Source organism: Durio zibethinus, chromosome 28 (assembly GCF_047325235.1).
Source record: "Durio zibethinus cultivar Kanyao isolate XHJ-2024 chromosome 28, ASM4732523v1, whole genome shotgun sequence".
NCBI lineage: Eukaryota > Viridiplantae > Streptophyta > Magnoliopsida > Malvales > Malvaceae > Durio > Durio zibethinus.
The window spans coordinates 14,017,547-14,033,791 of record NC_143189.1 but is presented as its reverse complement, the minus strand read 5'-3'; the positions used below and the strand labels follow the sequence as shown (position 1 = coordinate 14,033,791).

The 16,245-nt window shown below is 27.1% G+C and overlaps 1 pseudogene; it reads right to left on the bottom strand.

Annotated features, from left to right (window-relative positions):
- Positions 1-689: 689 nt before the first annotated feature.
- On the bottom strand, positions 690-7,954 carry LOC111280646 (plasma membrane ATPase 4-like; annotated as a pseudogene).
- Between the last annotated feature and the right edge of the window lie 8,291 nt (positions 7,955-16,245).

The following is a 16,245-nucleotide window of genomic DNA, read 5'->3' as shown; positions in this document are numbered from 1 at the left end:
TTTCTATATTTTTTTTAACAAACTAAAACTGATGTGTTTCCTTTATTTTTGCAAGAAGCTTGGCACTGGGTTCCTCCTTACAGGGAGGACTGTTTGTGAATTTTTATTTTTTTTTTGTGTGGTTGAGTGCTTGTCTGGGTTCTATCAGAGGAAAGATGAAGAGGCCAGAGTCATAGTTTTTTAGGGTATAGGAGATTTGGTGTTTTTGGGGGTTTGAGAGTTGGGTTTCTGGGTAACCAGAGCTTGTGGTTTTTGATCATGGGAGTCTTTGGATTTTTTGGTGTCTAAGGGTAGTGTGTCTGGTGGGAGAGGTCTGTGATGGGGGTCGGTGCTTATGGGTAGAATACAGAGGCTCCAAGGGATCGAAAGATTTGTTGCTTAAGTTTTCTGGGTTCTTAGGAGCTTAAAAAAAGGAGCAGGTGATGGCTGGTATGGTAAGGTATGAGTTTCTTTTCTTTGTTTTTTTTTTTGTTTTTATTAATTATTATTTTTTTATAATAATGTTAAATTAATTTGATAAAAATTAAAAATAAATTCAAAAAATTGAATTATTTAGAACACAAAATTGTCAACCTGGACAAAAATTGGTATCTACATCTTGTATCTTACATCGAAAATTTAGTAAAAGTACAAGGGATTTCACACTTATAAATAAGATGTTTTAGTTTTAGTTTGGTAATCCCAAATCATTAGACACCAAGAGAATAGTTAAGTGAGTAGGCTATTAAAAGGATGTAATTGGGTTTTGGGTTAAGTTTTGAGTAAGGAGTTTTTTGGTGATTTTTCTCATTCCAAAAGTCTCACAGTTGTAAAAGTTTATTTGTTAGTGGAATGAGTTTGGAATAGGTCATTTTAAATTGGACTGAAACAAATATATTTATGTATTTTTATTTTTGTTTTGAGCTTGTCATTTTGTGTGGGTGTTGCATGTGCGTATTGATTTCCCAATATATATGTGGTTTTCTATGCATATATTCACCTCTAGCTATTAAAGTTTGTTTTGAGAAAATTGATTCCTAGCTACTTGTTATGGATTTCATTTGGAAAAAAAATTGAATCTTTCTTATTATTAATATGTTTTAAAATTTGTCTTCTTGTGTTTTAATCCTTTTCTAGTTATCTTAATTTTTTACTCACTTCTCAAATTCAACACTTTTACATTTTATAAACTACCTAATATTTATCTAGATTAAAAATAAAATAAAATCACTAGTATATATATTGTTACTAATGTGTTAGATTGAATTTGGTATTACAAATCTAATATATATATATATATATTATCTTACAGAATATATGGATACTTGATAAGATATGTCACGTGGATGTTTACATGAATAACCTATATTTTTTACATGTAAGATAATAATTTAATTTAAATTTTTAACTAAATAATCCCATTCAATAATTATTTCATTTTAAAAAATATTTGAAACTTTAAAAATTAGATTTATTTTAATATTTCAAGAGTTCTATTTTAGTTTAGATTAGATAAAATTTATCCAAAACTCACTTTTTTCAGATACATTTAAAATAAAATCAATAATCTTGTTATTTCTTTTTTAAAATGAACTATTAAACCATCTATACATCTTTTTTTAAATTTAAAATATATATAATTGAGATATATCTCTAACAATCTAGATATATGATCTCTTTTTAAAAATATATATAATTTAAATATATCTTTAACAATCTAGATATATTTGTTTTAAATTTAAAGTTTTCAAATATAAAGTTATTTTATAAATTTCCTAATAAAATTTAAAATACTAAATATCATTTATTTTACAATCTAATGGATGCCATCTTCCACCTCGGTGAAATATTCTAGTGTTGAATTTCTCCAATTACTCATTTAGTCCATCAATTGCACATACCTATGGTATTAGTCATATTTGTATCAAATAAAATATCACCTTCATCTCTTTAATTCACTACCAGTTGCGTAAATTTTTTTATTTTTATTTTGGAAAACTATTATTTGATTCTTAGAAGCTCTTTAATGGTTGAAAGGGATGCTAATTACAAAACACCCAACCTAGAGCTTTAAGGATTTTCGTTAGCAATTGATATTTTCTCTAAAAATACCAGCGTGACAAAAGTTCTCTTACCAATTTCATTCTATTTGATTAGTAATTATAGGTTTGTCATTAATTTGTGAGATTTTTGCACTATAATGGCCTTCTTCTAGAATTTACTTTCAGGAATAATAAGTCTATATTAAGTTAGGGGAATTGGTAATTCAAAATTAAGCATTCCATTAAGCAGAACAATAGTTTTATTAGGTAAACCTCAATAAAAATTATAATGACAATATTTAAATGCTGCATTTTGTTTAACTAGATTATTGTAAGAAGTAAGAATTGAAAAATATTTGCTTTGATGTTAAAATTTAAGGTGCCTTTGATCTTTACAATATAACAGTAAGATAATCCTATGTGAGCTTTCTTTCTTTGTTATGTATTACTAACTATTATATCTATGAAATAAATGAGTGAAAAGATTGAATTCGAGTACTCCATTGTGGTACAAGTAAGAAAGTAAACTATGAAAATGATATATTAGCTTGCTTTTATTTATTGAAAATATTAATTTATAAGATGATAATTATATCTACTTTGTTACTAAACTTTATCATCTTAAATTAATAACTTAACTCTACCAAAATGAGGGAGAAAAGCAAAAAAAATTTTATATTTAAATGGTAAAATTTAATCAAGATTAATTATTAGAAAGCAAGAACTAATTTTTCTCTAAAATAAAAATAAATCCGATGATGAATAATTTTCAAGGAAACGAATGGATTCTTCAAAAACTCTTAAGCTGAAAAAAATTTTCTAATAATTTTATCAAAATAATTAATAAATCTTACAAAATTTTTTAATATTTGAGTAACTCAATTTAATTAAAAACAAAAGATCACTTAATTAAGATCATTTTAAGATAAACACAAAATTAATTGGCACCGTCTTTATATAAACGATGTAAAGTGTTAATCGTTTCTCATGCATAATCATATTCCTAAACTTAAATCTGTAACATTAACCAAAACTTATCTTTTTGTAAGAAACTTTAATTGAACTTAAGATTTATTTAAAAGACATAGATATTATTAAATGATCAATTATACCTAATAAAAAAAATTGAAAATGACTCTTAATTTTCTTACACCTAGCAATCGCATTCCCAAGCCTAGACATTAGGACAAATATTAACCTCATCACCATGGCGTGAACAAAGATCGATCATGGCAAGAACTTATAAAAACATTATGATGTTTATATCATTACAAAACACGAATTAATTAACCTTGAAAAAGTGAAAGTAAATAGTTGTTTAATCAAAAGTTTGTGGAAGCATATGGAACCCGTATTGGGGGCAACTGGCTAATCCTTCTATATATACAAAAAATTCAAAACATTATATATTTTGGCTAGAGATGAGAGATTAATTAATCCCTTTCTTTTTGTTGCTAATCACTATTTTAACAAAGACATTTTCTCTTTTTATTTGTTAAATTAGTTAATTTGTTAATAAAACAAAAATATTACTTCTCTAAAGAAAATATTCATATTAGCTAGCGGGCTAATATGTAAGAAAAGAAAGTTTCCTCTAAACTCAGGATTCTTGAAAATACATCCTTCTTAGTTTTTTATGCATTGAATAAATTAGTGAAAGAAATTTGTATGTATTCGAAAGCCATTTAAATCTCACGTCAAATTTAATTTATTATTATGATCATAAAAAGATGTTGAATGTTATAACTTTTATGATAATATTAGTTAACTTTTGGCCCTTACCATTACGATATAATATGAGTTTCTAATTTTCACGTGATGTTGTGCACCAACTTTCAGCTTGATAAACATATGGATTTGCAAATTATTTTAATGGAATTTGTGGATTTGTGCCATTGTTCAAATTGTGTCAAACAAAGTTAATGTGTTAATTTAGTTGGATATCATCCTAAGGAATGAGTTATATTATTTCTTTTTTTCTTTAAAAGAAAGAGAATGTTTATTATTATTGACATATATTACTAATTCAAAATCTAGATTACCATGTTATATTTTGTTTTAAGACTAAATTTTATTTTTGAAAAGGTTCTAGGGTTGAATTTGAACCAGATTATATATGGTAGAATTGTTTTAGTAGACTAGGGGTTATTGACTTTATCTGATTCATATTTACAATTGGGAAGTTTTGTTTTGGGATCATTGCGTAATTTGTTACGGTACTTGTCCGTTTTGGATGTATTTTGAATGACTGAGAGATTTGTTGTCATATTCAATTAATAAACATAAGACCAGCTCCTGGAACGAGTGACAAAGATGAGCGCCTGACTCACAATACTCACTTGGAGGTAGACGGTGGCTGTCAGTTCCTCTTTATTGTTCCTAATTGATTTTACCCCAAACTTATCCTGCAATTGTTATCAACCTTTAATTGATGATTTATGGTTCATATTATGGCTTTAAGGAGAATATAAAGAGTTCTTTCTTACTGAAAAGAAGTCGGACTCGTTAGCAGCCCAAAAGAAAACAACGGTTATGCAAGCAAGATAGGCACCGAGGACAGTGCCAGTGGCAAAAATCTCCTTGAGCTTCCATGAGTCAGGCATTGGAGATTGCTTAACCCTGTCCTTGGAAATGGTCATAACTGTTCCATCATGAGTATGGCAATGATCAAAACCATGAACGGAGAGAAATCAAACTTCCAAATAAGAGCAAGGAGCATAAAACCTAGCACGATACGGATAGTAATAGAGACAGCATAAATGGTGTAGTTTTTCATTCTCTGAAAAATTGCTCTGCTTGTCAGAACTGCACTCACAATCACACTTAGTCCCGGTTCTGTTAATACTATATCTGATGCACCTGGGGCTGCATCAATTGCATCAGCAACTGCAATTCCAATGTCTGTCTTCTTAAGGGCTGGTGCATCGTTCACACCATCTCCAGTCATGCCACAAATATGTTTCCTTTGTTGTAGCCTCTTCACAATCTCATATTTGTGCTCTGAACTGTAGCCATTAGTTAAGACAATGCACAGTAGCTACTAAATAACTATTAAGTTATAACCAAAACCAAATCCCATTTCGAGAAATTATTATACGGTCACTAAAAATAAGATGCCATAATTTCAGAAACAGAAGATGTATCAACACAATTACCTGGGAAAACTCCTGCAAATCCATCAGCCTTCTCAATAAGCTCATCAACACCGATTGTATCAATTGTCTCATCTTTATTTTGTCAACGGAGGGCAGACGATGGACACATGTTGGTTCCCATGCCGAGACTCCTACCAGTTTCCTTACCAATGGCCAGTTGATCACCAGTTATCATCTTGACATTGACACCAAGATGGAGTGCACAACGAATTGTCTCTGCACTATCATGTCTTGGAGGATCGAATAGAGGCAGGAGACCAACAAATTCCCATGGACCTCCAAAGCTCTCCTTGGTTTTCTCTGGTACAGTATACAAAATCAAAAAGTTTTTTCCATAATAAGCTTTTCTTCCCATTCACTCGATAATTCAAATAAAGTTAGGGAGAAAGTAGCATAGATACTCACTTGTATAGCCACAGCAAGAGAGTGAAGTAGGTCAATGATCTAATAGAGATGCCAGGTATTAAGTATTAACAAAGAAAAGAAGATCTGTAATGATAAGAACAGCATCGGTACAATGCAAGCCGATCCATTTACCTGCTCTGGTGCACCCTTGCTGACTCTATGCTAACTACCATCAGACTCAATATATGTCATGGCTGTACACTTGTCCACTGGGTTAAAGGGAAAGAAATGCACCGCTGAACACCTGCGCTGGCCTGCAAATAAATTGAAAAGTATGTTTTATTTTATTAGCTATCATGACGTGAGGTAATGTTATAATTAAATGCTTGACTTACTTCATGAAACAAGTAGCTCAAACAGGTTAAAAATTAGGATGTAATTACATTGAAAGTGATTCACTTCTGTGAATCTTAACTCACCTCCTTGGGATCACCTTGCATTCCAGCAATACAGGCATCAATAGCATCTTGATTCTCAACTCTGGAGGCCCTGGCTGCTAGTAGAACAACCATGTCCTTGTCAACGTTGTTGGTGAACACCTGAAATTTCACAAAACTCATTTCCAATGTGAACTCAACAATTAATGGTATGGTATGATATGATTACTGCATCATCAATCCGTGATTACTTTTAACTTTAATTCAAGGACTAACCTCAATCATTGGCTTGTCTACAGTAAGCTCGTTGAGAGTGACTGTCCCAGTCTTGTCACTGCAGAGTACATTTATTCCAGCCATTTCTTCAATAGCTGTCATTCTCTTAGTGATAGCTCCTTGTTGTGAAAGCCGGCGAGATCCAATAGCCATTGTCACAGATAAAACTGTTGGCATGGCAATTGGAATCCCTCCAATGTGCAGCACCAGCAGATTACTGATTCCATCTCTGTACCTACGGTGCTGGATTGGATACATCACCACCATCTCAATAATCATCCCTACTGCAATTGAGCACATGCAGAAGTTTCCAATTGCTGTCAGCACCTAATCAAACAATCACCATTTAGTGCACACCATATACAATTGAAGAACAACGGCATGTTCTTAACTTAGAGATACTGCTAAATTTAATGTTCTTTTTCAACACAAAAGACATTTGAGCACTGCTTGTGAGTCTTGACATTACCTGCTGGAAGTGTCCCATGTTATTGGTGCTATCAACCAGGTAAGCAGCTTTACCAAAGAATGTGTGCACACCAGTGGTAATAACAACAGCCTCAATCTCACCTTGCTTGACGGTAGAACCAGAGAATACCTCATCACCTGAGTTCTTGGTTACCAGTAAAGACTCACCAGTTAAGGCAGACTGATCAATCTTGAGTGGATCGCCTTCAAGGAGACGTGCATCTGCTGGGAAGATATCTCCCAACTTGATGCTGATAATGTCCCCAGGTACCAAAATTGCAGCTTCTTGCTCGCACCATTTTCCATCTTTTAGAACCTTGAACCATCCAAACATGCATAAAGGGTTAAAGGCATTGTTCTCCTTATCTTACAACAAAAGTACTGTCTATTTTACATTAAGTTAGTAAACATTGTATCTGTAAGTTATTCATGTTCTTAAGCACCTTGGTTTTGGGAGCAAGACCAGCCATCAGTGCTGCTTCAGCATTGCCAGCATTATTTTCTTCAATGAAGCTGGTAGTTGAGTTGATAAAAAGCAATTCCACAATGCCAACAAAATCTTGCCGATCTGGGGGCTCGCCCTGCGTTTATAGATAGAATTAGAGACTGTTTATCTAAGTCAATGAATTCAAGTATAAGAGAAAGAGAGAGAGATTAGCATACTCCTCCATTTGCCAAACAAATGGCCATAATTGCAGCAATCTCCATGACCCATGAAAGAGGATTCCACATAAATCCCGAGAACTTCAAAAACTTGCTTTCCTGTTTAATGCAGTTTTTACGCTAATCAGTATCTCCCCGTGTTTTGTATTAGAAATAACATGGAGTGAACAAAATTATAGCAAATTTGCCTTTTTCTCTTCGAGCTTGTTTGGACCAAAGATATGCAGCCGTTTTTGCCCTTCCTCACTTGATAGGCCTTCCTTGGTGCATTTCAACTCTCTTCTTCGACAGGAATGCGCTACCGCAACCACATATCAATTTCATGCACAATTTTTCGCTACCTTCAAATCAAACTCTGAATCAAGCAACTCAAATTACCAAACTTGTAATGGGATTATTAAAAATGAATAATGAAAACATGACAGTATACACACACACACAGATATATTTGAGTTCAATTATAAAAGAGAAAAAAAAATCCTTTAAGAAACTAGAAAGAAAGAACGCTTTTATGAAAACAAAGAAAAATACTTACCAGGTCGACGGTCTCTTTCTTGATTTCTTCCAAGCTGATGCTCTTATCCGCCATTTTCTCTCTTCTTCTAATTACTTTCCCAGAAAAATAAAATTAAGAACAAAAAAAGAAAAAAAACAAATGCAGTCTCTTTTCTTTCTGTTTGCATGAAAAGCAAGAGTATGTTATAAAGTGGAGCTGAGGCTTCTCTCATAGCAGCTCACTTCTTTATTAATATATGTTACAACTTCTGTTACTTGTTTTTTTTTTTACTCTTTCTTCTTCAAAGAAAAACCAACAATGAACAACTTTTTTACTACTCTATTTTCTTCTTTTCTTCTATTGATTTGGGATTTTTTAAGTATAAAATTTGGTTGCTATGGTACAAAATTTACAATTCGAAAATGAAAGTTTTAGTGTATTTCTTGGCATCTATATAGCCGAGTTTTGGTCAATGTTTCAGGAATATCAAAGGTAAATGAGCGAACAAGCGAGAGTGTCTTTGGTCTACGCAGCCCAGGTCAGTCGGCTATCACCATGTCTATCACTCACATTTTTCATAAACCAAGGAGTCACCAATTATTTTGTTAGTGTTTTTTTTTTTTTTTTGGTACTTAGAATATTAGGTTTAGCATTGTGTGGAGGATGCTTTAATGTAGCACCATGAGGTAACGCAGCCACTTGTGGAAGTGGTGGAAGTAATTTTGAGAACTTTTTAGGTATTTGACTTTATTATAAAATTATTAGATAATAACCATTAGATATACATGAATTAATATAAATCATTAATTATTTTTAATTGCAAAAATAATTAATTATCTGCTAACCTGTTAGCTTAATTTTAATTAATTAACATTAAGTATTATTTATTAAATCAAATAAAAAATTTTAAAACTGCTAAGATTCTTCTTTAGATTATCTTTTTTATGATTTCTTTTATTTTTTTCCTCTACCTTTTTGTTTCTCTACCGACTTTTAGTTTTTTTATCAGTTTTTTCTTTTTTTTTTTTTTCAGGTTTTTTGGAATTCCATCTATTATTTTAAACCAAAAAAAATAATTTTAAACCGATAAATAAGTGTTAACATAAAAAGATAAAATTAATCGTAAAATTGGTGTCATTCAGCAAAAAATATGTTAGAACTCTCGTAATGTAAAAAAATAAAAAATGATCATAAAATTGATGTTATTTGACATAAAATAAATTAAAAGTATCGTAATACTCTAATAAAAAGTTTTGATAATTCTGAACGTAATAAAATGTAAGAACAATTATAAAAAGTTATTATTGTAATATAAATAATTATGTTGGCAATATAAAAAATTATTATTACAAATAAAAAATAATTTAAATAAAAAAAGAGTTAACATAAAATAGTAAGAATAATTGTAAATTTGGTATTATTTAACGTAAAATAGTTAGAAGTATCATTACACCTTAGAAAAATTATAATAATTCTAAACATAATGAAAAGTAATAACAAACCTAAAATGATATTATTAAAACGTAATAAATTGGTAATGTAAAAAAATTAGTATTATAAATAAAAAATAACTATAAACCAAAAAATAAGTGTTAATATAAAAAAGTGAGAATAATTGTAAAATTAATATTATTTGACGTAAAATATGTTAAAAGTATCATAATCCTTTAAAAAATATTGTGATAATTTTAAATATAATAAAAGGTAAGAATAAGCATAAAAAATTTTATTGTAACCAAATAATTAAGCTGACAACATCAAAAAATTATTATTATAAATAAAAAATAATTTCAAAAAAAATATGTTAATGTAAAGATGTGAGAATAATTGTGAAATTGAAATCATTTGACATAAAGTATATTGAAGTGTCGTAACATAAATATATAAGAATAGTTATAAAATTAATGTCACTTGGTATAAATTGGATTAGAAATGTCGTAATACCCTAACAAAGAGTAGTAATAATTCTAAATGTAATAAAAAGTATGAACAAACATGAGAAAAAAATTATTGTAACATAAATATTATTTTTGGCACATAAAAGAATGATTATTAGAAAATAAATAATAATTCTAAACAAAAAAATAAGTGTTAATATAAAAAATGTGAGAGTAATCGTAAAATTGATATTATTTGACATAAAATGGTTAGAAATATCGTAATACTTTTAAGAAAAAAATCATAATAATTCTAAACATAATAAAAGGTAATAATAAGCATAAAAATATATTATTATAACGTAAGTAATTAAGTTGGCAATATAAAAAAATTATTATTACAAATAAAAAATAATTTTAAACAAAAAATAAGAGTTAAAACGATAAGAATAATCATAAAATTAGTATTATTTGACGTAAAATAATTAGAAATATCGTTACACCTTAACAAAAAATTGTAATAATTTTTAACATAATAAAAAGTAAAACATAAAAATATTATTGAAACGTAATAAATTTGTAATGTAAAAAAATTAATAGTATCAATAAAAAAAATTGTAAACCAAAAAATAAATGTTTAAAGTAAAAATGTGAAAATAATAGTAAAATTGGTTTAATTTGATGTAAAATATGTTTGAAGTGTTGTAATACTTAAAAAAAAGTTATTATGATTCTAAATATAATAAAAGATAAGAACTAACATAAAAAATTATTGTAACGTAAATAACTAAATTGATAACATAAAAAATTTTATAATAAATAAAAAACATTCTAAACAAAAGAAAAAGTGTTATACATACAAAGGTGAGAATAATCGTAAAATTTGTATAATTTAATGTAAAATGTGTTATAAGTGTCGTAACGTAAAAATTTGAAAATAATCGTAAAATTGGTATTGTTTGGCATAAAATGAATTAAAAGTATTGTAACATCCTAAAAAAGAGTTCTAATAATTCTAAATGTAATGAAAAGTAAAAATAAGTATAAAAATTATTAGCATAACATAAATAAAAAACTTGACAGCCTATAAGAATTATTATTATAAATACAAAATAATTCTAAACCAAAAAATGAATGTTTATCTAAAAGATAAGAATAATCACAAAATTGGTATTATTTCGCTTAAAATGGGCTAAAAGTGTTGTAACACGCTAAAAAAAATTGTGATAATTCTAAATATAATAAAAAATAAGAACAACCATAAAAAAATATTATTGTAATGTCAATGATTAAGTTGATAATATAAAAAAATTATTATTATAAATAAAAATAAATTTAAACAAAAAAAGTTGTTAAAATTAAAAAGTGGGAATAGTCATAAAAATTAGTATCATTGGCATAAAATAAGTTAGAACTATCATAATACCTTAAGAAAGAGTTGTAATTATTCTAAACATATGAAATGTAAGAGTTGTAATTATTCTAAACATATGAAATGTAAGAACAAATGGAAATATATATATATTCTAACGTAAATAATTAAGTTGGTAACATAAAAAAATTATTATTATAAATAAAAAATAATTCAATAAAAAATAAGTGTTTATGTAAAAATGTGAGTATAATTGTAAAATTTGTATCATTTTGCATAAACGTGTATTAGAAGTGTTGTTACACCTTAAAAAAAAGTCGTAATAATTCTAATCATAATAAAAGATAAGAATATGTCTAAAAATATATTATTATAAATAAAGTAAAATTTATTATTATAAATAAAAGTAATTCCAAATTAAAAATAAGTGCTAACATAAAAAGTAAGAATAATCATAAAATTGATATCATTTGACATAAAATGGGCTAGAGCTATGGTAATACATTGAGAAAAAGTTATGATAATTCTAAATAAAATGAAAAGTAAGAACAAGTGTAACAAAAAAATTAAAATAAAGCAAATAATTAACTTAATAACGTAAAAGAATTGATATTTTAAAATTAAAAGATTTTAAATAAAAAATTAATAATGTAAAAAGATGAGAAAAATTTTTAAATTCATATTATTAATCATAAAGTGAGTCTAAAATGTCTTATTCCCGAAAAAAGTTTTAATAATTGTAAATATAATGATAAGAAAAGCATAAAAATATATTATTAAATGTAATTAATTAATTAGTTTGATTTCATAAAATAAATTAATATTCTAAATTAAAAAATATATCATTTTTATTTGTTAAATTAATAAATTAAATAAAATTATATATGCTTTTTTTAATGTTTTCCTGTTGACATATTCTTTCTTTTTTTTTAAATTATATTATTTTTACAATTTATCATTATATATCATAAGATAGCATGATATCTCATAACTTGATTTTAAGATCGATATATTATGATCATACTGTAAACAAACCAATAATTTTAAACATGAAAAGAGAGAAATTTGGGGTTTTCATTAAATTGAAAAATGATACCAAGATCCTAAATGTTGAGGTGCTCCACCGTTTAACTATTCGGCTATTTGTAAAGAATAAATTATTATCTTTATTTCATTTTTAACACTTGAATTGCCTAATAAAATAGCATTACTTTAACAGTATTATTATATGTTAATTAACATAACATTTTAATAAAATTAAATCTAATTCATATGACACTAATACCACTTCAAATAAATTTTTTATTATAATCTTACAATTGTCCAATCACAATAAAAATTATATAAGAGTCTATCACTTATAAGTATACATTCATATAAAATTTTGATAGATTTTATAAAATTTTAAATTGTAATTAATTAATTATAGTGTAATGATCGTAGGTGATATGTTTCTCTTATATACCTTCTTCATGAAAAATTAAAAGAACCATATTTGATATAAAAAATTTTAAAAGTAACTTAGTATAAAAAAAACTAGACAAATCAATAAATGGGCCATTAGTTTTTATCTTAATTAGGAATTATACATGTTTAAAAGTCAGATTATTTGCTGAGCTTAAAAGCCTACCCGAAATTTGAAAAGTCTTGAATATGAATTTTAGACTCGTTAAATTGGTTTGGATTTGAATTTTAAGTCTATTTAAAAAACGGATGGGGCCTTAGACATGAAGTTTAAGGCCTATGCCTAATTTGAATTAGTTCAAATAAATATTATATATTTTTCTTTATAATGATATTACATAAAAATAAATAAATAAATAAATAAATTATTATTATATATGTTTACTACCTTATGCGTATATATACTAATCACATTCAAACACCAAATCAAATTAATAAAGTATTTTTAGATTTTATTTTGTTGATTATTTATTTTATCATAATTAACATTTATTATAAAATTTTTTATTTGAAAAAAATTAAAATATGAGCAAACCTAAGTAGCTTCTTTTAAAACAGATTAGACCTTCGTAACTAAATGAGGTCCATATTTTAAGCCAGACTGGATTTGAATAAGCTTGAAATTTATTAATAATCTGTCTAAGTTCAATCTAAATTCGACCCTACCCAACCTTAACCCATCAACAGGGTTCACAGAGAAAGTGGTGGACGTAGCTTATGATCTGAGAAAATAAAAGAATTTAAAGACTTATTTCTCTTGGACCTTTTAAATTTTCTTTTGGACACCCCCATATTATAAAAAGATTTTTCCAATTAAATTTTCATCTAAATCATAAAAATATCAAATACCCATTACCCATTAATCATTTCCTTTTTTCCTCCTAAATTTTTATGTAAACAAAAATAACATATTTAATGAAAAATAAAATTCAATTATTTTGGGATGTTTAATTTCAAATAAAAAAACTGAAAAAGTAATACCTATCTATATTTGTTACAATGTGTACATCCATAAACTCGACCGTAGAACATTAAATTTTGTAAAAAAAAAAAAAAAGAAAGAGTTGCCACCAATATTTTTCTGTTATATTCTATTGGTCGCCTAAATTTTTTTTTGTTTTTTGATAAAACCCTAAAATTAGTTTAAAGTTTATCAAAAAAGATAATTTTGGTTTTTGAAAATAAAGTTTGGTTTAAGAGTTTGGTTACACATAAGAAAGGATTAGCATCCCTACAACGTTCATTTAAAAATGATACTAATTGATCATGCGTTATCTTTTAGTATTGGATGAAAATGCTTTCAACTTAAAATTTGATCATAATTTCCTTTACTTTTGAAAAAAAATTCAAATTTATTTGATAAAAAAAAAACTTTATTTAGGAACATTGTGAAAATCATTAGGATAAAGATTTACCTTAAAATTTTTCAACATCTAGGCAAAATTTAAAGATAACTCTTTTCCCTTAAGATCTATTTTGACATTCCTTTAAAATGAAAACAACATTCTTCGTAGATGATAATTACGGGTGACTTTCTAACTTCGAGGCAGAGTACTAAAAATTATTTCCCTCAGAATGTTATTTTAGGTTTATTTCAAAATTTATATTTTTTTAATAACATTTTCCATGAAAAAACATCTTATGCAAAATAATAATAATAATAATAATAATAATAATAATAATAATAATTCTACAATTAACATAAAAACAATAGTGATTAAAGGAGATATGTGTAGGAGATAAATGCAAACAACAATCTAAAAATATGCAAATGGATAGAATGCATCATGATGAAATGAAATTTTGAAATTGGATTCTTAAATATAGAGAAAGCACCTAGACTCCTCAACCTATAGGCAAAGTTTAGATACGATATTTATACTTAAAATCCCACTTTTATTTCTTTTCTCTTGTTTGATCTTATTATTGTTTTTGATTAAGGAATCATACAAAAAACTTTAATGAATTAAGATTCTTAAGTACCCCATCTTTTAGGCAGCATGCAGAAATAGATTGTTTCATATAAGATCTTCATACAAATCCTTTAAGGTTTTGGATGGCTTTAGGTGTTGAAATAGGTTCAAGCTTTTGAGGTTAGGCTTGTTTCAAGGCTTGGATAATTTAAAGTTTAGAGTTGAATTTAGGGTTAAAGGCTAGGTTTAGGTTTTAGTTTAAGACTTTAGGGTTTGGTTTAAGGTTTAGTTTAGGTTGAGGGTTTGGGTTAAGGTTAGATTTTAGGGTTTAGGTTTTAAGGTTTAGGACTTGACTTTTGGGTTTAGGTTTTGATTTTGCGGTTTTAAGGTTTGGGGTTTAGGTTTAAAGTTTAGAGGTTTAGGGTTTAAAGTTTAGGGTTTTCTAAAATTTTCATGAATCTTTCCAAAAATCTTTAACATCTAGGCAAATTTTCAGAGTAAGCTCACTTTTCATCATTTTTGTAAAAAAATTGGATTTTTATTGATCTTTATGAAAAACATTTCAAAATGCAAATTACAAGTAACATGCATACTAGTAAAATGCAAATGAATATGAATATATCATAAATGTGCATTGCTAATACTAAACATGAAAATGTTGAATAAGAAAAATCAAACTAAAACAAATTGATAAAAAGTATATGACATTATAATGGAACTAATTAACATAAAGAACCTAAACAAATCATAATATATAAAGGCAAGCAAGTAAAATGCATGAGAATTTTTAAAACATAAAATTAAAAGACATGGAATTTGAAATACTTAAAATTATAATAAACACAAAATAAAAAAATTATAGAACAACTTCAAAATTCAAGTTTACAAGAGCCAACCAAAGTGATTTTTCAACCTAAATCTCCATCCAACTATCCTCATCTTACAACCTAACATTAAAACAAAATTTACAAGCTTAAAGAATAAAGATTTTGTAGTAAATCAAAATGGCAAAGGTTAAAGATAAGGCCGGGCAACAAAATTAAGTAAGCAACAAAAGTACAACATGGAAAGCAAAAAAAGGCACTTAAATAAATAAAAAAATGAATAAATGGCAATATCTCCTTATTAGAGCTACCACCCCTAGCCATCTCCCTAAGGAAAACATTAAAAAAAAAAGTTTATTTCTAACTTTAAACCAACCTTTAAATTGAAAAAGGAAAATATGACTTACGACTACCATAACCTTCCCCCACAATTAACTCTTTTAAACATTCTAAACCAACTCAAACCTTTTTTTTTATACTTTCAATACCTTTTTGTTTTCTTAAAAAAAAAACTCTTTTTAATCATCTACATCCAAAAAAAAAAACACCAAAAAGATAAGCTTTTGAACCTCATGAATAGCAAACTACAAAATCAACACCTCAATTTGAAAACAGGGTTTAAGCTTTTAAACATGGGTGAACACTTATCTTTTTTATGTTATTAAAAGGCTTTAAGTTTTCTTTAAAGAAAATGGTTTTCTTCCCATCTTCAAAACCAGAAAATAATAGCAAAAGGATGAAATTTTAAGCATATATGAATGGTTGAACTCAATAAAACTAAAACTCATACATGAAAGACCGTTTTTGAACTTTAAACTTCTTGAAACCTTTGCCTACATCATATCTTGAAAAGCTTTTAGTTTCCTAAAAAGTTAAAGCTCTCATGAACAACCAAAATGATCAATATATATATATATATATATATACATCTAAA